Raw genomic sequence first — 20,020 nt, 5'->3', positions numbered from 1 at the left:
AATTGTGTGGTAAGGGTTTCGCTTCTATAATCTCAGTATCAGAAACTACTGCATATCCTACTAGGTTCTATCCTGCAGGACCCCTTTTGCATGAGCCATCCACGTAGTATGTCACCTTGGCATCATCCAAGGGGACATCCGTGCAATCTTTTCTAGGCAGTGTCTTTTGCTCAATCACCTGCGGGCAGCTGTGTGGTGTGCCATCTGCAGGGGTTGGGAGCAAGGTAGAAGGGTTCAAAGTCGTGCATCGTTCAATTGTCATATGAGGTTGGCTCAACAATATAGTCATGCAGGAAAGATGCCTAGCAGGGGAAAGATATGCTACCTTCTCTTGCAGTAAAATAATCGCGACTGCATGAGGCACTCTCAATGTGAGAGGGTGGAACAAAACTACTGAGGCCGAAGCCTGTACTGCCATTGCAGCTGCAACTACTGCTTATACACAGTGGGGTAAAGACTGTGCCACTGGGTCTAGTTGTGATGAGTAATAAGCAATAGGGCATTGCTTGTCCCCATGCTGCTGTGTTAACACTGATGTCATATAACCTTGCTTACAATCTACAGTTTGGAAAAAACGTTTATGATAGTTTGGTAATCATAAAACTAATGAGGACGCTATTAACTGTTTCAGTTTTCAGAAAGCAGATTCTGCTTCTGGTGTCCATTGTAACAAATCCTGTGCTGCCATAGGCTTTTTATATATCAGGTTAGTTAGCGGTGCAGATTCCAAGGCGTAGTTTGGAATCCAACTCCGGCAAAAAATAGTCGTACCCAGGAAGGACATCATTTCCTTCTTGGTAGTGGGTTTTGGTGCTTGTAGAATCGCTACTTTTCTGTCCTCATCTAATGTCCTACCCTCTTTGGATATTACATATCCTAGGTACTTAACTTGTTTTCTCCAGAGCTGCAGTTTATTTTTGTTTACTTTATGTCCTTCAGTGGCTAAAAATTGTAATAGCGCTATGGTATCTTCTTTGCAATCTTGCTGGGTAGGGGCAGCCAGCAGGATATCATCAACATAAAGTAAAATCTGACTGCCTCTTGGTGGGGTAAATCCCGCCAAGTTGCTTGCCATTTTTTGTGAGAATATTGTCGGACTTTCACAATATCCCTGTGGTAGTCGCGTATATGTATACCTTTTCCCCTGAAATGTGAATGCAAACCAATATTGGCTGTCATGGTGTATCGGTATTGAAAGAAACGCATTGCTGATATCTACCACAGAAAAATATTTCTGTTGAGGTTTTAAATCATTCAACAGAGTGTGTGGGTCTGGCACCGTAGGTGACCTTGGTATTACGGTGTCATTTACAGCTTGTAAATCTTGGACCAAATGCCACTCTCCATTCACTTTCTTAACAGGAAATAAGGGTGTGTTACATGGTGAATCAGGAGATTCCTCCAGCACCCCTTCCTTAAGTAAAGCTGCTATAATAGGTTTTATTCCTACCTCTGCATCTTTTCTTAAGGGATACTGTCTTTTCTGTGATCTAAATGCTGACTTTGGCATGATAGTAACTGGTCCCGCTGTACGAATAAGTCCTACATCTGACTTTCCTGTTGACCAGAGAGTTTCTGGTATATTCTGTAAGGCATTCTCTTCCTCCTTTAATAGGAGTGCTAATCAGCTGTCCTTGTTAGATTGCAAGTGCACGGCTGGGTGGGTCTGAGTTATCCAATTCAATTTCTGCATTTGTATTCCCTGTTCTGACAGTTCTAACTCTGTCTGCTTTTCCCATCTCGTGACTTTTTCTCCTAAGTCTACTCATTTTACATTCTTGTCCTTAGTTAAGCTAACATGTGGTAATCGATTAGATTTATAGAGTGCAAAGAACTCCTGGGGCAATGAACAGCTGGCTACACTGTTCCCTTCCATGTCCCAGCACAGATTACGTAATATCAATCTGCACGATTTCTAAACAATTCTTGCTCATATTCCTTATCAGGTCCTGGTGTGTTACAATAATACAGAGTACAGTGCAACAAATGTTGTTTATCAATGTCAAGGGAGGGGAACTTGCTGATGGCTACGTTCATCAACTCTTCGGTCACTGCCTCTGGACCAGTCGTAACCAAGTCCTGGCTGTACCAATAAAACATTTCGCCCTCCGATTGCACTGCAAAGGTATCAATTTGTCGTTGTGCTTCCATGCCCTGCATAGTCGGAACTACTGCTATACCAAATAGTTGCATAAGGTCTCTGCCCAAGAGGTTTACTGGGAATTTTGCAGAAACAACAATTTTGCTTTTCTGGGTTAATCCTGAAATAGGATCAGTTATTACAATATTATGGGAGAGGGGCTCCCGATACAGCAGTCCATTAGCTGCTTTCACTAGTATGTAATCAGGTGACTCTGAATCTTCTGGCAGTTTGGAGGGATGTATCAGGGTCCGTGACGCCCCTGAGTCACACAAGAATTTGACTTCCCTCCCTTCTACTAGGAGTGTAACTTCTGGCTTTGTGTCTGCTAAAATAGAGCTCTATGCTCAATAAAGCTAAATCCAATATTTCATTTTCTTCATTATCCGTAACTTCCTGCACTTCCTCTATTTCTTCTGTCACATCCTCTACTCCCTCTATCACATTCTCATTTGTCCTTTCTCTGCTATCCCCTTCTAGTGATTCTTGACTATCATATAGTCAGACCTCACCCTCCTTGTCTTCCTCCGTGGTTGCCCTCTTGTTTTTCTTGCAATCCCTTGCCAAGTGTCCCTTTTTACCGCATTTAAAACATTCACCCCTTTTCTTTTGCCTTCAAAGTCCTCTGATCGCTGATCAGATTGTTTGTTTCCCTGGGCATTTCTCTTGCCCTTTTTCCTGGACTGTACTACATAAACTTCTGCTCCATCTTCTACAGAAAATACTTGGGCTTTCTTTTTCTTTTTGCTATTAAAGTGCCTTTCGGCATGTCTAGCATATTCAAGTAATGACTATAACCTGCTTGTACGATGATCTACCATGTGCTTTGTAATAAAACTGCTTATGGGTGCAATGCTGCCTTTCAAAAATGCATTCTTTAACTGCTGCTCATATGGGGAATCTTATGTCTGATCTTCAGGAACCTGCATTCCACAATGGTTATTAAACATTCTAACAGTCTGGCATAATATCTGTCAATGGTTTCACCTTCTTGTTGGATGTATTGATTAATGCAAGTCCAGTCTGCCCTAGGCTTCCATTTCTCAGAGATTCGGTCTGTAAGACCTTTTACTCTGTTGTCTAGCTCTGCACTGCTATGTGGGAGGGGCCTGAGCGCAGCATCACAGGGATTCCAGTTGCCACTAATCATGTGCCAATCTGGTCCAACAATTTGTCTGACTACTTTTTCTACCTCTTCTCCATTTAAATTAGAACTTAGCCTCATTCCTTGTAAATCTTCTAAGAACTTTCTAAAATTAATCTTTGGATGGGGAATTCCCTCAGTGGCTTTCCGGATGTCTTCCGGAGTCCAGGGTCTATACACTAGAATAGTTGGGTCCTGACCTTCTTGCCCTGCCTGAGGATTAGGCACTTCTATAAGTGGGCATATTTCTTCTTCACTCACAGATCATGAATTCCTACCCATTTCATATAATTCAATGTCCCCTTTTGAGTTACCTGCCCGTGTTCGAGACCTGGTCTCGATGGGATCTCTAATAAACGGTTTTGCTTTTGTTGTGTCTCTATTTACGGTGACAGCAGGATATCGTGGGGGTGGACTAACCTATTCACGTGCTTCATATTCTGGTAAGGGAGGTGGAGGGGTCGATGCTGTTACTAAGTTATTGTCCTCCTTATCTAAAAACATTGCTTTTGAATCATTATTCTTTTGTTCCCTATGGTTTACTTCCTCAATCCACCTGTGTGCCTGAGGAATTCCTAATTGGTGATGCTTTTTTACCTGACCTCTGGAATCGGTTTTAAGCTGTTTGACAAGTTTAACAAGCGAGGATTTTTCTAATTTACCGTCAAATTCATACTTATTAACCCATTTTGAGTAGTATTTAATATTATCAGCACGCTGTGACTGCATGTATTTCGCATCTTCGGTTAACAGCGGATTTTGGGGTCTTTTTGTGCAATTATTACCCATCTTGTTCTAACCTTTTGAACGTTACGTAACCCTTCTTATTTTTAACGTGGTACCACGGATTTTGTTATAGTCTCTTCAGAATGACTGCCTACCTACTCTGTTTTCCCTGATCTATGACAAGACAGTAATCTTTTCTGTCCCTGACTTGTAAAAATACAGTCCTGACAAAAACAATATAAATCTTGTCCCTGATCTAAAACAGAAAAAAAGTAGATTCACCTTACCTGAGCCTTTGTGATTGATCACATGGATCGTGAAAACCCGTCCTTCAGTCGCAGATCAGAAAGTGGCTGGCCTCTTTTGTACGACAATTCAGTCGGAGGGCTTTTCAAATAAGAACCAATGTGGTTTCTTCCCTTTACGGTTTCAAGCCACCTGGCCTGTCTGATCCGAGGCGAAGTGAGGGTTTCCGGTCCGAAGGACCAATCTGTCAAAGGAAAAAACTTCAAAGACCAATACACGTAAGGTTCAGTTAAGGCACATTTAATAACTTGCTGCAAGGAGACAAAAACATGCAAATACAGGATTTTGCCTAACTACTAACAGGAAGTATGCTATTCTTATACTGTTCTACAAGACATTGCCTTCTATGGCTGACGTAATCAAACACGACTTTCAGTATTGTTCTACAGCAGATGTTACTCAGATTTTCTGCTGACATGACTGGATTTATGAAAAACATTTTGAGAAAAACAACCTGGCCTTGGTGGGCCCTAGCCCGTTACAAGCTTCTATTGTGTAGTTCTAATACATGTGTTACATTTCAAGATACTTTTCTAACTCAGACACAAGCAAATGCTGATTGCAGTTCATATTTTCAAGCAGTCTTTGTTCCGATTATCTATAACTTCTGCAGCTGTGTGTTTTCTGACAGCACAAGCGGAACTCCTTGTCTAAGTCTTATAACATTAATACAAGCGATATTGTTCTATTCATTATTTTCCTGACACAAGCAGAAATTATCTGCTTCCCTGTAAATTTCCAAAGCATAAGCAATAGCTGCGTATATTTCATGACAATACAAGGTTAGAAAGCTTCTGCAATTCATACAGATTTTGTGCAGTGTGAAATAGAATAAATGTGTTAACCCTTTTCAAGCCTTAAATGCACTAAGCATATTACTAATACATACACTAATACATATTTTTCTGATATATATATATATATATATATATATATATATATATATATATATATATATATATGTGTATATGTTCTTTCGTGGCAGCAGTACTGCAGTTTATATATATATATATATATGTTATTCCATGGGTTATGCAACATACATATTACTCATAACCTGCTTTGCCATGGGAAATGGTATGTCTCAGTTACCTTCCTGTTTCCCCCCACTCCTTTTTCACTTACATCTATGGGATGGTCCCATTAGAATGGGTCCATCCAACCCCGGCATGCCTCGGCCCATAATGTCTTACCCATCATTCCCTCCACCCCCTCCCTCCTCCACATCAATCATCCTTCCTATAGGTTCCATACGAATCTTACCACACCACTACACATTGCCCACACTCCACTTCTCGGGACCTATCATGTAAGTTGTCTCACCCCATGGATCTTCAGGGTTCCCACACATTCAGTCCGCAAACATACATATCCTTCTTTGCTTACCTGTAAGGCATGTTATGTTTCCCCAAGGACTCTTTTTAGCAGAAATTTTGGGGTTGTCCCACTAGGGACGAACATGCGTTTGTTTAAGATTAGACTTTGCAGGTTGACACTGTTTCTCCCACTGGTAGTATCCTGCCAGTAGTCTGGGTAGCAGTGCTGTGCAACGTTTAGTGGTGCTTAATATTTGATTTGATATTTTCCTTTTGACATTGATGTCTTCTTCATTACATGTTATGTATGTGTCTTGTATCCTTGATTCATGTGTACATATGCTGTATGGGGTCCTGGGAACTTCAACACTTTATTGCAATAACACCTCACATTTGGCCTTACTGCAGTACTCCAGTTCACATATTTATGTTATGTAGCAGGCTATACCACTTCACACTGTACATAGATTCAGTTCACATGTTTGATTTGATTTTTCTGTAGTGAGAATTAGTTTACTGATACCTCATGCATATCTATTCTTATGATGGCTTAGTGGTTAACTACTTTGACTATAGTGTACAGGGTCTTGAGTTTGAGCCTTGCAGAGGCAGTTTATTTTGTTGCTGGGCAGAACATGGGCCATTGTATCCAGAGTGATTAAGGCACTTTAAAGCAGTTGTAAGTGGATTTGCACAGGTTTGCATGACAGTACGCACTGCTAACCTCCGGTTACTGTTTTCTACACTCAGTTAGCTTCTACTTTGCTTAATCTGTGCAGGCAATGCTTACCCCCGCGCAAACGCACTTAGACACACTTACTACGGTTTATTTGTGCTTAAACCTGCTTACTAGTGCCTTATTCATTATGACACTGACACTTCACATGTGCATTTCATGCAGTACTCCAGTTCACATTTAAATGTTATTATGTAGGTTATACAGCAAAAAGGTGTAAAAATATGTTCATATACAGATTTCACATGGAAAATGATATGTGCTGCAGTGGGACTCAAACCAGGAATGCCTGTTTGTTAGGCAGATGCTCTAACCACTACACTATTGCTATGCTGCTTTATTTGCATATATATTCCTTGTTATCCTCTTCAGCCTTTTCAGCTGCTTTAACCATAGCTAAGCGATGGGCAAACCCACACACCTATGGTTAGCTGTACTCTGGGTTTTAAAAAAATAAATACAATGTACTGTTGCTGTTGAACACATGGGGACTGTTGGTGGCAATATGCGGACACCTATGAGCAGTCTCACTCATTTATTTACACTTTTTTCTGTTCTACTTTGCAGGGGCATGTTTATTCTGAGAGTTCCGCTCTCAGACATGCCCCCTGCACTTGTCCATGCTCAGTGTAGGATTTGGAGCTCAGGCAGCGCGCCTTCATTAATATGCATTGTGCGCTGCCGTCCTCCTCTTAAACTGCTGCTTCCATGCAGGACTAGTTTAGTCCTACACAGTAAATTAGTAAATCCGGGGGAGTATGTTTAAAATACATCTGATATGCATTACATTTCATTAATGACTGTGTTTTATATAGGTTTTGCTACCAGAGTTCCTGTTCATAATGCAATGCACTTGGCTTTTAATTGCAGCACATTAAGCAAGGTGCTTGTATATTTACTTTTTAAAGGATCTAAACAAATTAAACACATTACAGGTAATAAGTGCATTTAGCACAGTTTCTGTTTTAGCTTGTGAGCAATATGACTATCAAGGTCATGTCAAAGTGAGCAATATATACATTTTTTTTAAAAAATATACTTATTTCTGTTAGCCGAAAGTCCTTTCTCATTTGGACTGTCTAGGATCTTTTTCATTGACTTGAATGATTTGTGCTGTTTCTACTTATTTAATTATGGATTTTTGTGTTTCTTTCATGGCCTTCTCACAGACATATAGTTCATTTTGAAAATCAGCTGTTGAAATGATGCAAATCTTTAACCTTGTTACTGGTCAAATACTACCTATACTATTTGTCGCCTTCATTTGCAGGTATGAAGTGGTAAATTTAGTTTTGTAAGTCATTTTTTTGTCCCTCTCCTATATGTAATACATAAATGCTTCTGAATATAATTAATACATAGTCTGTTCAGTGTGCAATCACAGGATAAAGGGGAGGAAAAAAAAAAACATGTGATTCACATATATGCGTTTTCCTAATAACTGTCAGAAATTCAGCATTTCCTGGCTTTTGTGATTTTAGTTTATCTTAAGGTCTGAGTATATATGGACATGGATAAATTGTGTGGAATCTAGGACCAATTTTAAATATATTTCAGAGCTCTATGTTTTGGTATTTTGTCATTTATACTTAAATAACCCCATACAAATAACTTGAGAAGATATTCTTACCTAACATAGCACTCTATCAGGGTTAGTAAAGTTTAAGTATTCATCTTTAGAAAATTGTTTCTTGATGTCTATTTATTATACAGAGGAAATCATTTAACTTTCAGGAATCTTTTACAATTATTTTGTGCTAGAAGTCATTTGTGAAAGCTTAACAACAAAACTAAGTTAAAATTTTTAATTGGCAATTAATTATTTATTTTTTATATTGCAGACAGCTTAGCCAACTAAATGCTATTTTTGATTATTGTCATACAATTTTCAAAAAGTATTACTTCAACATCTGTACCTTTCCAAACACTACTTAGGCATAGATCTATTATGGTCTGTCAGACTTTTTAATTCATAAATTGTAAGTACTGTCAGAAGGATGCAAGGAAGATTTATGTATCTTGACTCAGACTATACTAGTTTATTTTTTATAGTTACATTACTGGTTAAAAGATCTTTTTTAATGGTGAAACAAATCCTTGTCGTTGGTATTTGTATCCAAACATATATGTTATTCCACATTTAATAGGAACAAATCCATTAGCCTCAGGCAGTAATCTTTTCAGAATCAATGCCTTGTTGCTATAATGCTCATATATATATGGTGATTTTTGATGGTATTAAATCCTAAAAATATTCTGGGGCACATTTAATTTCTTGGCTTTTGAGGTCAAATTCAATGGGCATTGAAATGCTAAATAGTACTTTATTTCCATTGTCATTTCACAAGTGGTAAATAATTGGAGTCTTTGCGAAAATATATTTATCAGAATATTTGATGTAGGTCCTGATACTCTGCTTTCTAAGTAACTGTGTAAATATGTTGTGTGTTAAGAAATTAAGCAGATATTACTTTTTCTAGTTCGAACAAAAAGTCTAACAGATCTCATATTTTTGAAATAACTTTAGCTTTTAAACATTACAGCTGTAAGATATGTCTCTCTAACATATTATAATGGTCTAATTAATGTTTTTGAACTGTTTTTATGCATATACTAAAAAGACACTAAAACAAATTAAATGTGTTAAGATGTTACTAATATTGATTTATTTTTGATATTATTACATTAGCTCTCTACTTAGCTGGACAGTATAATATCTTGCCCTATATCACAGAGAAGTTCATCATATTATTTTATTAGTTGTCAAACTAAGAATACTTAACTGAATATTATAGGTTGTTTTAATTTTATATATGTTTCTGATTCATACATATGTTTTTCATTGACTATATGTGACAACCTTAAATCAAAAAATAACCTGACAGATTGATGTACTTTGATATAAAGGTGACAGTTAGTATGAATCCTGTATTGCATCTTAGATATTGACAGTCATTTAAGCTGTCATCAGGATTGATTGGACTAGATATTATTAGTATACAACAATCCCTTTTTTAAGTTTCTTTAAGGTAATATACAGTTATTTTATTATTGTAGAAGCTGTGGTGGTACAGCGGTAGCATTGTTGCCTCACAGCAAGAGGTTCTCCTGTTCGATTCTCAGCTGAAGTGCCTTCTGTGTGGAGTCTGAATGTCCTCCCTGCGGTCAAGTGGCATTTGAAAGACATGCGTGAATGGGCGTGCTTTCTTTGAAGGTTGGGCGTCGGGCTGGCAACTCGGCACCATAAAAAAAAAATCTACTGCTGATCATTAGTGGATTGGAGTTCCGCTGTGGCGACCCCTAACCGGGAAAAGACAAACAATAACATAGTAATTGTATTATTGTATAAAGGGTTATACACATGAACTCTTTTTCACATTTTTGCATAAAGAAAATGAGATATCAATCACTTCCTTCTTTTTTTTAACTTTAATTCAGTTAACTTATATTAATATCTTTCTCCTGTATTCATATCGGAGCTCAAGCTCACTTCGTTTGATTTATCTTTTGGTTTGATGGATAATCTGATAGAGCAATTCACATCTATCAGATTAGGGCGTGACTTTCACTTCATGTTTGAAATTGTTTTTTATGATTACTTCATTTCTTATAAAATATGTATTTAATTATAATTTCTTATTTTTTTATTAGTCTGGCCTAAGATAAACTATCATTACCACTCTAACATAGGAAGAATATGCATATTACCAATATCATTATCTATAATAATTACTAATAATATTATACAACATTCAGTATTGGTTAATACCACAATTAAATCTCATTCAAATGTAACATACTAAATGGAATTAGCATTACTATCTCTAAATGTTAATGGATTAAATAATCCAAGGAAAAGAGCCGATCTTTTAAAATACTTAAAAACCAAAAAGATCCTAGTAATATTTTTACAAGAATCCCATTTTAAAGCTAACAATAAATTTATGTGGAATCCCAAGGATTATATAATACTATCTCAATCATCTTATATAAAAAAAAAAAAAAAAAAAAAAAAAACAAGAGGAACCATTATATTATGGAAAAAAGTATCACTATGACTCAAATTATTTTTAAATATGAAGATAAGGAAGGACTACTAACAATAATAATAATAAAATATGATAATAGAATTTGGACTCTAGCTAATATTTACTGGTTTCCAGGTGTAGGAATGGCAACAGTGAGGAAACATATAAATCTAATTATTACAGTTCAAAAAGGGGTCCTAATTGTGGGTGGAGATTTTAATTGCATTTCAGATAATTCTGAGACCACAAATAGTAGACATATTCATCTCTCTCCAAGAGGGAAAGCTCTTAAAAACTGGACGAATGGCTTAAACTTGATTGACACCTTTGTGTATAAAGAAAACACCTCTTTACCATATTCACATAGAGATTATACATTCGATGCTCAAACTAGAATTGACAAACTTTACATATCCCAAGATCTAAACATGAAAGTAATTAATTTTACAATTTTACCATGTTCTTTCTCTGACCACAATTCTCTTATTCTTAAAATGGAATCTGACTTAAAAAATTAAACCCAACAACTAGAATTCCTGCCTATATTATTAATTTAAAAGCAATTCAAACCATGGCTACATTCAGAAATTAATAATTTTTTTAGAAACTAACCATTCAGAAGATACAAATACAGTAGGTTTATGGGACACATTAAAGGCTTTTTTATATGGCAAAACTCTTTCATGGTATAAAAACAAGACCAAAGAATGGGAATCAGAACTGCAGAATATGCAAAAACAATTAATTGATTTAAACTGAGACAATTCCATTGATGCTTCCACAAAGAAAAAAGGAATAGATCAGCTAAAATAAAAAATATAATGGAATATTAACACATAAGACCAATTTAGCTTTAGAAAAACTGAAAATTAACTCATATTTGATGTCTCCTAAACATTTACATAATTTATCAATGAGAATAAAACAAAATCCACTGAAAATAATCACAAAAAATTATACATGAGGGTAAAAGTAACAGAGTAGTTTCAGATATTAGTGGTATTCTTGATGCTTTTAAACATCATTATTCTGATCTTCAAACTAATATTCCTCTTAACTCAAATTCTTTATATATAGTTATAAACTTATCTAATATAAACAAATTACCAGAGAACATAAAATTAGACTTACAGCAACACATTTCACTAAAAGAGATAGTTGATCAAATTAAGCAAAGCAAAAATAATAAAGCTTCTGGAATAGATGGAATCATAAATGAAATATATAAATTATTACCAACTCCTGCCTTAACTTTATTTTACAATGCTCTAAATGTAATACATTCTCAACATTTAGTTCCTCCCTCTTGGAGATATTCTCTAATTACCCCCATTCTAAAAGAAAATAAAAATTAAACTTTGTGTAGTTCATATAGAACTATTTCACTTCTTAACAATGATTATAAAATCTTTACAGCCATTTTAGTAAATCGGATCAAGAAATCCTTAATAAACATTATACATGAAGATCAAACAGGCTTCATTTACAACAGACAAACACATGGCAACATTCAAAGGATTCTCACTGTTATAGATGTTATTAATAGAGATAATCAAAGGGCTATTTAGTTGCCTTTGATATTGAAAAAGCTTTTGACACCTTACAGTGGAACTTCATTTTTAAATCACTAGAAAGTTTTGATTTTCCCTCCCAATTTATACAGCTGATAAAAAGTCTATATAGTAACAACCTTGCTTATGTAAAACTTGGACCATTTACTTTGGAAGCCATAAAAATTACCAAAGGAATTAAACAGAGCTGTCATTTTTCTCCTATTCTTTTTGCCTTAGCCATTGAAATATTTGCAATCACTATTTGCCAATCACCAAAAATAACTGGTATTAAAATTCATGGACAATTCAACTCTAAAATGATGCTTTTTGCAGATGACATTTTGCTAACTTTGGGAGTTTCATAAGAATCTCTCAAAGAATTAGATTTACTAACTGCTAAATTTTATCTTAATTCAGGTTTAAGAATAAGTAACAAAAAATCCAGATATATGATATTAAATAGAAAACATAACACATTTTAACTCAAATCACATAATTGGCACATTAGTATCATCCATAAATTATTTAGGAATAACCTTATGTGATAATATAAATACAACCGTAAACATAAATTATTCAAACACTTTATCTACTATAAAATCACTAATAGAAAAATGGAACAAATTGTTTTTAAATTTTGAAGACAAGCTACAATTAATAAAGATGACCTTACTCCCAAAGATAAATTATATTGTCCAAGCCATTCCTATATCTCCAAATAAAATTATATTAAATGACTTTAACAAATCTTACTAAATTTCATATGGTTTCCAAAAAGAAATAGAATTGCACTTTACCATCACATTAGACTATAGGAACAGGGGGGGGGGGATAAACTTTCCAGATCTTGATTCCTATATTAAAGCTTCTATTCTCAAATTAGCCATTAATTGGCTGGATCCTAATTTCTCATCTGCATGGAAATCCCTTCATACAATCATTTTCTTAAATGAAAACAAATTAGCTGGTAATCTCTTAATAAATAACCAAACTGTCAATCTATGGTGTGTTCTTGGCATTACTTTATATTTAATATTGCAAAACCTACCAAAGTAAACATAATAGGCAATATTTATAGTAATATCAGAACATTTGTAAACTCAAACCTAGGTGTAAAACTGTGGTGGGATCTATTAGTCCTCCTCAGGATTACAAAAAATATACCAACAGAATTCACAAAAATGTCTTCAAAGATTGGGATTCAAAACAATTAATTTGTTGGCAACACTACATAAAAGACGTAACAGTATTACAAACTCATGAAATAAACAATATTTATAATATCTCAGACTTTGATTGGATTATCTTAAATAGTATTCTTTCTCATGCTCAAGACCTTTGTAGAATAAGCAACTCTTCATTTAAAACCAAACCTAAGGTGATTTTTCATATTCAAAATCTGATATATAACAATCTGAATTGGCCTAACTTAATCTGTAATCTTTACAAAATTCTAATAAACTATAAAACTATACCCAAACAAAAATTTTGGAAATGTATTGATAAAGGCCACATTTTAAATGTATCTCCATAAGTCAAATCCAACCTACTATACTCTGTGAAATTAACTTCCAATCTACAAATGTGGAAACTCTTTACGTGGAAATTCTTACACAGGGCTTTTTATACTCCCAACAAAGTTGCTAAAATACAATAATCTGCTACTGTTGTTTGTTGGAGATGTTCTATGGAATGTTCAGCTGATTGGGAACACATTATTTATGGATGTAATAAAATTAATTAAGTATTGGGTTGACATTGATAAATTTTGTCAAGCTTTATTCTCAGATACATTTATTTTATCCAAACATCTAATTATATTGAATGTAAATGTCATGAATACTATGAGGAGAAACAATTTTTATCTCCTCTTGACTATTTTAGCAGTGGAAAGAAAATGTTTAACTAGAAAATGGAAATCATCTGCATCACCCACCTTTGAAGAGCTTTTATTATTATTGGAAGAATCTGCTGTCACAGAAATAAAAATCAAGGAAACAAGAATTTACCTCAGGAAATGGGCTGATAATCCTTGAATCAAAGTTCTTGGTTTAAGAGAAACTCTTAAAACAACTCATTCTTTATAATTTTGGCTGAATGTTATTTAAATATTCAGAATGCATATTGGTGACTGAATAGTTCTATTATTTCTTTTTTGTAAAACATTTCTCATATTAGTCCAAATGTAAATATTGTATATAATTATCTATTTAAAACTTACACTAGAATGTTTGTAATATTTTCACGTGTTTAAATGTAATAAAAAATATTTGGAAAAAAAGGCTCTAAGGTCAGTAGTAACTACACTGAAGACCTACAAGTTGATTGGAGTGAAAGTGGAATTGAAGGATGTGTTCAGGGCACAAGTCCCTCTGGAAAAAGAAGGAATAGGTGGCACTGAAGTAGAATGGAAACACCTCAAAAAAGCATGTATAAGGACAATAGAATTAATACGTGGTGAAAATAAGGCTCATAAAGAAAGCTAGTGGTGAAATTCAGACAACCAAGAAGTTATCAAATGAAAAAAAAGTGAAGGAAGACATGGGAAATAGAAAAGATGGGCACGACTAAGAAGAAATACTGGTTTGCTAACACAGAAGCTAAAAGAGCACCCACAAATGGCAAAGAAGAAGATGTCAGAGAAACTCAACCATTTTTTGGAAAACGACTCAGCAGATTGCACAAAGAAACTCTGTCAGGTTACAAGGCAACAACTGTAAGCTAAAGAAGTCATCAGATGCTATTCATAAGGGATGTCAGCAACAATCTGCTCATTTGTCCTGAGGGCAACAAAGTCATGTAGAAGGAGTACTTCAAGAAGCTTCTGAATGAAGAAAATCCTACAGAAGCTCTACTGCCCTAAATACATTGCCTATAAAGAAAGACAAAGAAGAGCCCACCCTATAAGAAGTATGTAGTGTATGAAAGAAAATGAAGTCAGCAAAAGCAGTAGGCTGTGATAAAGTCAGGGTATTGGGATACTGATTCCCGTAGGAGGGAAATAGTTTCTGGGGGTACTCATTGCACTATGGATATATATATATATATATATATATATATATATATATATGTATATATATATATATATATATATATATATATATATATATATATATACTTCGCCGAGATGACAGGAATGAAAAAACAGAAGACCGACGTCCAGAACACCAACTTTCCACTCGAGGCCATGCCAAAAAAAAAACAAAACAAAAAAAACAAAATTAAACCCATCCACTGCAAAGCCCCTCAACTAAATATACCTCCAAGATCGCACTACCGTGGGAATAAGGGGCAAAGTTCAACAGGATGGCCAAGCGGTTACTTATCTCGAGTGGAAAGTTGGTGTTCCAGATTTTGGTTTTCTGTTTTTTTGTTCCTGTCATCTCGGCGAAGTGAAAGTTGGTGATGTGGCTGTTCGGGTAAGCAATTAGACCCATATATATATATATATATATATATAGAGAGAGAGAGAGGAAGAGAGATAACAGATGACTGGAGAATAAGCATTTTAATCTCAGTGTACAGTAATAAATTTGGACATTCTCAACTGCAGGCAGGACATAGTTATTAATCTTCTGTCACATTGCATGGAAGTACTGGACAGGGTGACTGATAAATGAATATGCAGAGCAGTAGAAAGTAAGATGGGAAATGGGTAGTTCAGATTCAGAGCAAATTCAGAGCAGGAAGCAGTACAACTGACCCAATGTTTGTAGTGAGACAAATAGTAGTGAAGAAGCTGAAGAAAAGGAAATAATCCATATCTGCATTTGTACAGCACTCGGATGGTTTGAAACCTGGGAAACATTGATAGACTAATCACAAGGACCCAATGATACTATTGAGCAATGTCCAGACTTCTAGAGGGGTTTTCAGTGGGAGTAGGTGTGCATCAGGATTGAAATGAGAGCCCACTCCTGTTGATAATTGTGATGCACAGCATTAGCAAACAGGTTGGACATAAAGAGGACAATACAAAACTAGTGTATGCTGTTGATGTGGTGTTTCAAGCAGATTCAGAACAGGAATTTCAGCAAATTGTAGGAGACTGGAATGCAAAACTGAAGGCACAGGGAGGAAAACTAAGTACAGTAAACAGAAAATGGTCATGGCAGTAAATGGGGAGATCAGAAGTTCAGAACTGAGATAGGAGGGAAATGGTAGAACAGGTTAACGGCATCAAGTGTCTGAGAGGTTTGTTTGAGGAGAAGGAAAGTCTGAATTACGAGGTCAAAACTAGAATTGGGTGGCTGTAGCCAACTGGAATGAAGTGTTAGGGATAGTGCATGACAGAAATGCAAAAGAAGCTGAAAAATGAGGCATACAAAACAGTGGTGAGACCAGTGCTTCTGTATGGTACATAAACTTGGCAGTGAAAGCAGAGCTATTGAGGAGATTAAGTGCCTAAGATGGGTAGTAGGATGCACACTGGGGGACAAATAAAGACATCAGAGCATAAACCAAAGAAGCTGCAATTGCAGAGAAGGTCAAAGAGAACAGCTTACATTGGTTTGGACACATGCAAGAAAGCAGAAGACAATCTGGTGAAGCAGATTTGGGACACACAGGAAAAAGAAAAGAGATGAGGATTTCCAGCTAAGAGATGATCGATTGTGTGTCAGAAGACCTGGAACAGTCAGGCATGGCTGTAGAAGAAGGCAGGAGTGTAGCTCTGAACTGATGGAGGAGGAGATAGTTGAACTGACACCCTAAGCACATGTAAAGTGGAATAAAAGGGGGATAATGAGAATATCCTGATGGCATTTTCTTCTCCTACATACACAAGGGCAGACCTTTCATCAAATCTATAGTGTAGCTGGCTGACAAATGAATCATGTTACTGGTCCCTGTCTCTTACACTGCACTGAGCATAGATGCTGCTGTTTATGTTGTTTGGCTGTTATGTAGCCATCACTTTTCATGGTCATTCCTCCTTATAGCATTGGTTTTGCACCCTTTTGTCTGTTTGGTCAGGGTGCAACCTGGCTTTGGGATATAGTATACTATACTATACTCAGGTGAAATACCCAATAATAATAACTTCCTTAACCTATATGTATAAACTTTCTAAACCTTCCCTACCCAGACTATAAACACTTCTCAACAGCCTTTAGAACAATATTATAAGGATGGTAACTTGCTATCACAGCCATTCTAAGGCTATGTTTCTAACCCTTCTATTATAACTTGCTATCCTAGCCATTCTAAGGCCATGCCTTTAACCCTTCTACATCTAATTTCTAACAACTTTCCTTCTTAACTAACCACCATTATCTCCTGATTGTCATCCTTAACATCGATCTGTATAAAATGTCATTTTATACACTCCAATGCTGTGTAATGCTTTCTGTACATATTTCATACTATAAACCTACAAAAATGTTAAATTGCAATGTTAACATGTATAGATATAATCACTTATTTTAAAAATTTTACATTTTTAAATTTTCAATGTAACCATGAATATTGAGTATAACTTTTTTGCACATGTGGAGCTTTTCTCCCCGGGCCTCCCCTGAAAATGGACATGTATCCAGTCGGACTCTCCCGGTTAACAAATGTAAAATAAAATAAATAAATAAATAAACATTGTCTTCACTCATACATGCTTTTTACACAGTGTACACAGACCTCTGCATAAAACATGGCTCAGTGTGAGTCCTTTGTATGAGATGACTCCATGTTTTAGGCCATGATGGATTTGGATTCTGTGCTCCCTTATGTGTGATTTATGTTTGATGTGGTAAACATTTTGCTCTGAACATTGCTGTTTCTAAATTTGTGTGGGTCATCATAATCATTACTTTGCCTTAGTTAACACTGTACACATCTGCTTATGAATCTGGCTGCCATCTATTTGCTGACTGAGGGTACAGATGCAGTACAGGACATGTTGTCCTTTCTTGTACAACATCATACAAATAGGTTAAGTTACTCTGTTTGAAACATGTGCATATTGACATTAATGATCTGATGTCATCTTGGTGGAATTAACTGTTAACAGTCTTACAACATTGTCTGGTTTTGATTACTGTACCTTTTTATTACAGTTTTCTTTTATTTGTAACTAGGTCATAATTGAAAATGTATCCAAAGGAATCAGTCTGCCTATCTGGCAGTAAAAACTATATAATCAGTTTTAGCTGTGTAAATACTGTTAATGACTGCTGAGGCAGTTGGTTTACATAGATCCCCAAAACAGCACATTGTGTCTTGAGCTAACTTCACTTTTAAGTTCAACTTGCTTAGGAATCCTTTTTTATGAGACATTGTGTCAGTTGTTGGGTTTATCCAGTTATTCACTACAAACAGATGTAGGAATGTAATAATTAAACTTGGAAAATCCATTTAACTTAGTCACTGAGAAGGTGCAATTAGGACCTTTGATGTCCAAAAATTTGAAGAATGTCAAAGTTGTAAGTAGTTCAGAGTGAATAAAATGATATACTGTGAGGATAAATAGTATTACAGAAGCGATTACTGAATCACTTACTGGGATACAAAAGTAATGTTTCCAAGATTCTCTTGTACTATTTCACTTACTTATATGAATTTACCTGATAATATATATATATATATATATATATATATATATATATATATATATATATATATATATATATATATATCAGACTTTATCACTTCACATTTGTTGACAACACAAAAGAGTGAATCACAAATGCTAGAGCAAAAAGATTAAATACATAAATGTGTGAAATACAGGAACAACAAATCAGAAAACACTGAAAACATTGAAAACTTATCTCCCACTGTCAATATCTGAAAGTGCTATCCGTAATGTAATGTTTAGGGTGTGATTTGGGGCAGGGGTAGCTAGGGTTAGGGTTAATGTTACACATATGTGCTAACCATAACTGTAACCCTATCCTTGCACCTAACACCAGCTCTACACATTAAGTTACTAAAACCACCTAACAGTATCACTACAGAAAACAAAAGGGCACAGAACACCAAACAGGCACAATATTAAAGCTATAACCTTATCTAACCCTTACTCTAACCCTAAGCTGTGAACTCTCACACATACACAATAACTGCTGTAATGCAATCTTGCACATTTTCACAACTAACACCTTTCCAAGCTAACACTAATTTCCCCATACAATCCTACTTACCAACACCATATAAAACTTGAATTCATCTGTATATTAGTCACACAAATGATCATTCCCTTATTTGTGCAGTCTCTCTTTTTTTACCCTTACAAACCTGTTGACCAAATGAGCTGGCAACCATTTGAATGACATCCAGGCAGCAATATGTTATTGCAGTATAGGTCTTACAGTTTACTCATTCCTGGAGTGGTTTGATCATGAGGGCAAAGCCTAAATGGGTAAACTTCATCAGGTATGAGTAATTCCTATAATAGCATACACCTAAACATGGGACATTGCTATTATTCTGTGGATTATATTTAAGATATTTTGCCTGTTTTTAAAACTTTTTTCTTGTTTCATTATTTTATTTTGATGTAATCTTCTTCACCTGATTTGTTAATATGTGTTAAACATTTATATTTGTTGTTTTCCTTTTCTCTTTTTAAATATAGTTTTCCTTTCCTCATTATATTAAAAAGTGATGTTACATATTTAGGGTGGTATTTTCAAATACAGTTGCAATACATTCCATCAATGCACAAGCAAAGGCGCATAGCTATACAACTCATCCCTAAATTTTAATCCCCAGTTGACAAGCTAGCAATCATACACATATGCAAATGAATTTGATAAGTAACCTGTGTCACAGACTGAGATTCATAAAGTGCACTGTTTATGTACAGAGTACTACAGACACATCTGACATTGTATACCATAACTGAAAATTTATGTAATCATAATTGCATACATTGGGGAAAAATAATGGAATGTATACTGTATGTCATAGTCAATATGATAATAGCAAACATGGTAGTATCAGCGCAGGGCCAGGTCACATGTCAGTGCTACCAAATGAGGTACCTCAGGCTCAGACTGTTGTGTATGTCACTATGGAACAGCTAGACCGTTTCTGTTTGGTTGAAGATCTACAGTATGTTGCTTGATCAAAATGT

This window comes from Protopterus annectens, chromosome 2.part0, assembly GCF_019279795.1.
Source record: "Protopterus annectens isolate FY-2018-M chromosome 2.part0, PAN1.0, whole genome shotgun sequence".
In the NCBI taxonomy this organism is placed as follows: domain Eukaryota; kingdom Metazoa; phylum Chordata; order Ceratodontiformes; family Protopteridae; genus Protopterus; species Protopterus annectens.
Note: the sequence above shows the minus strand (reverse complement) of the source record.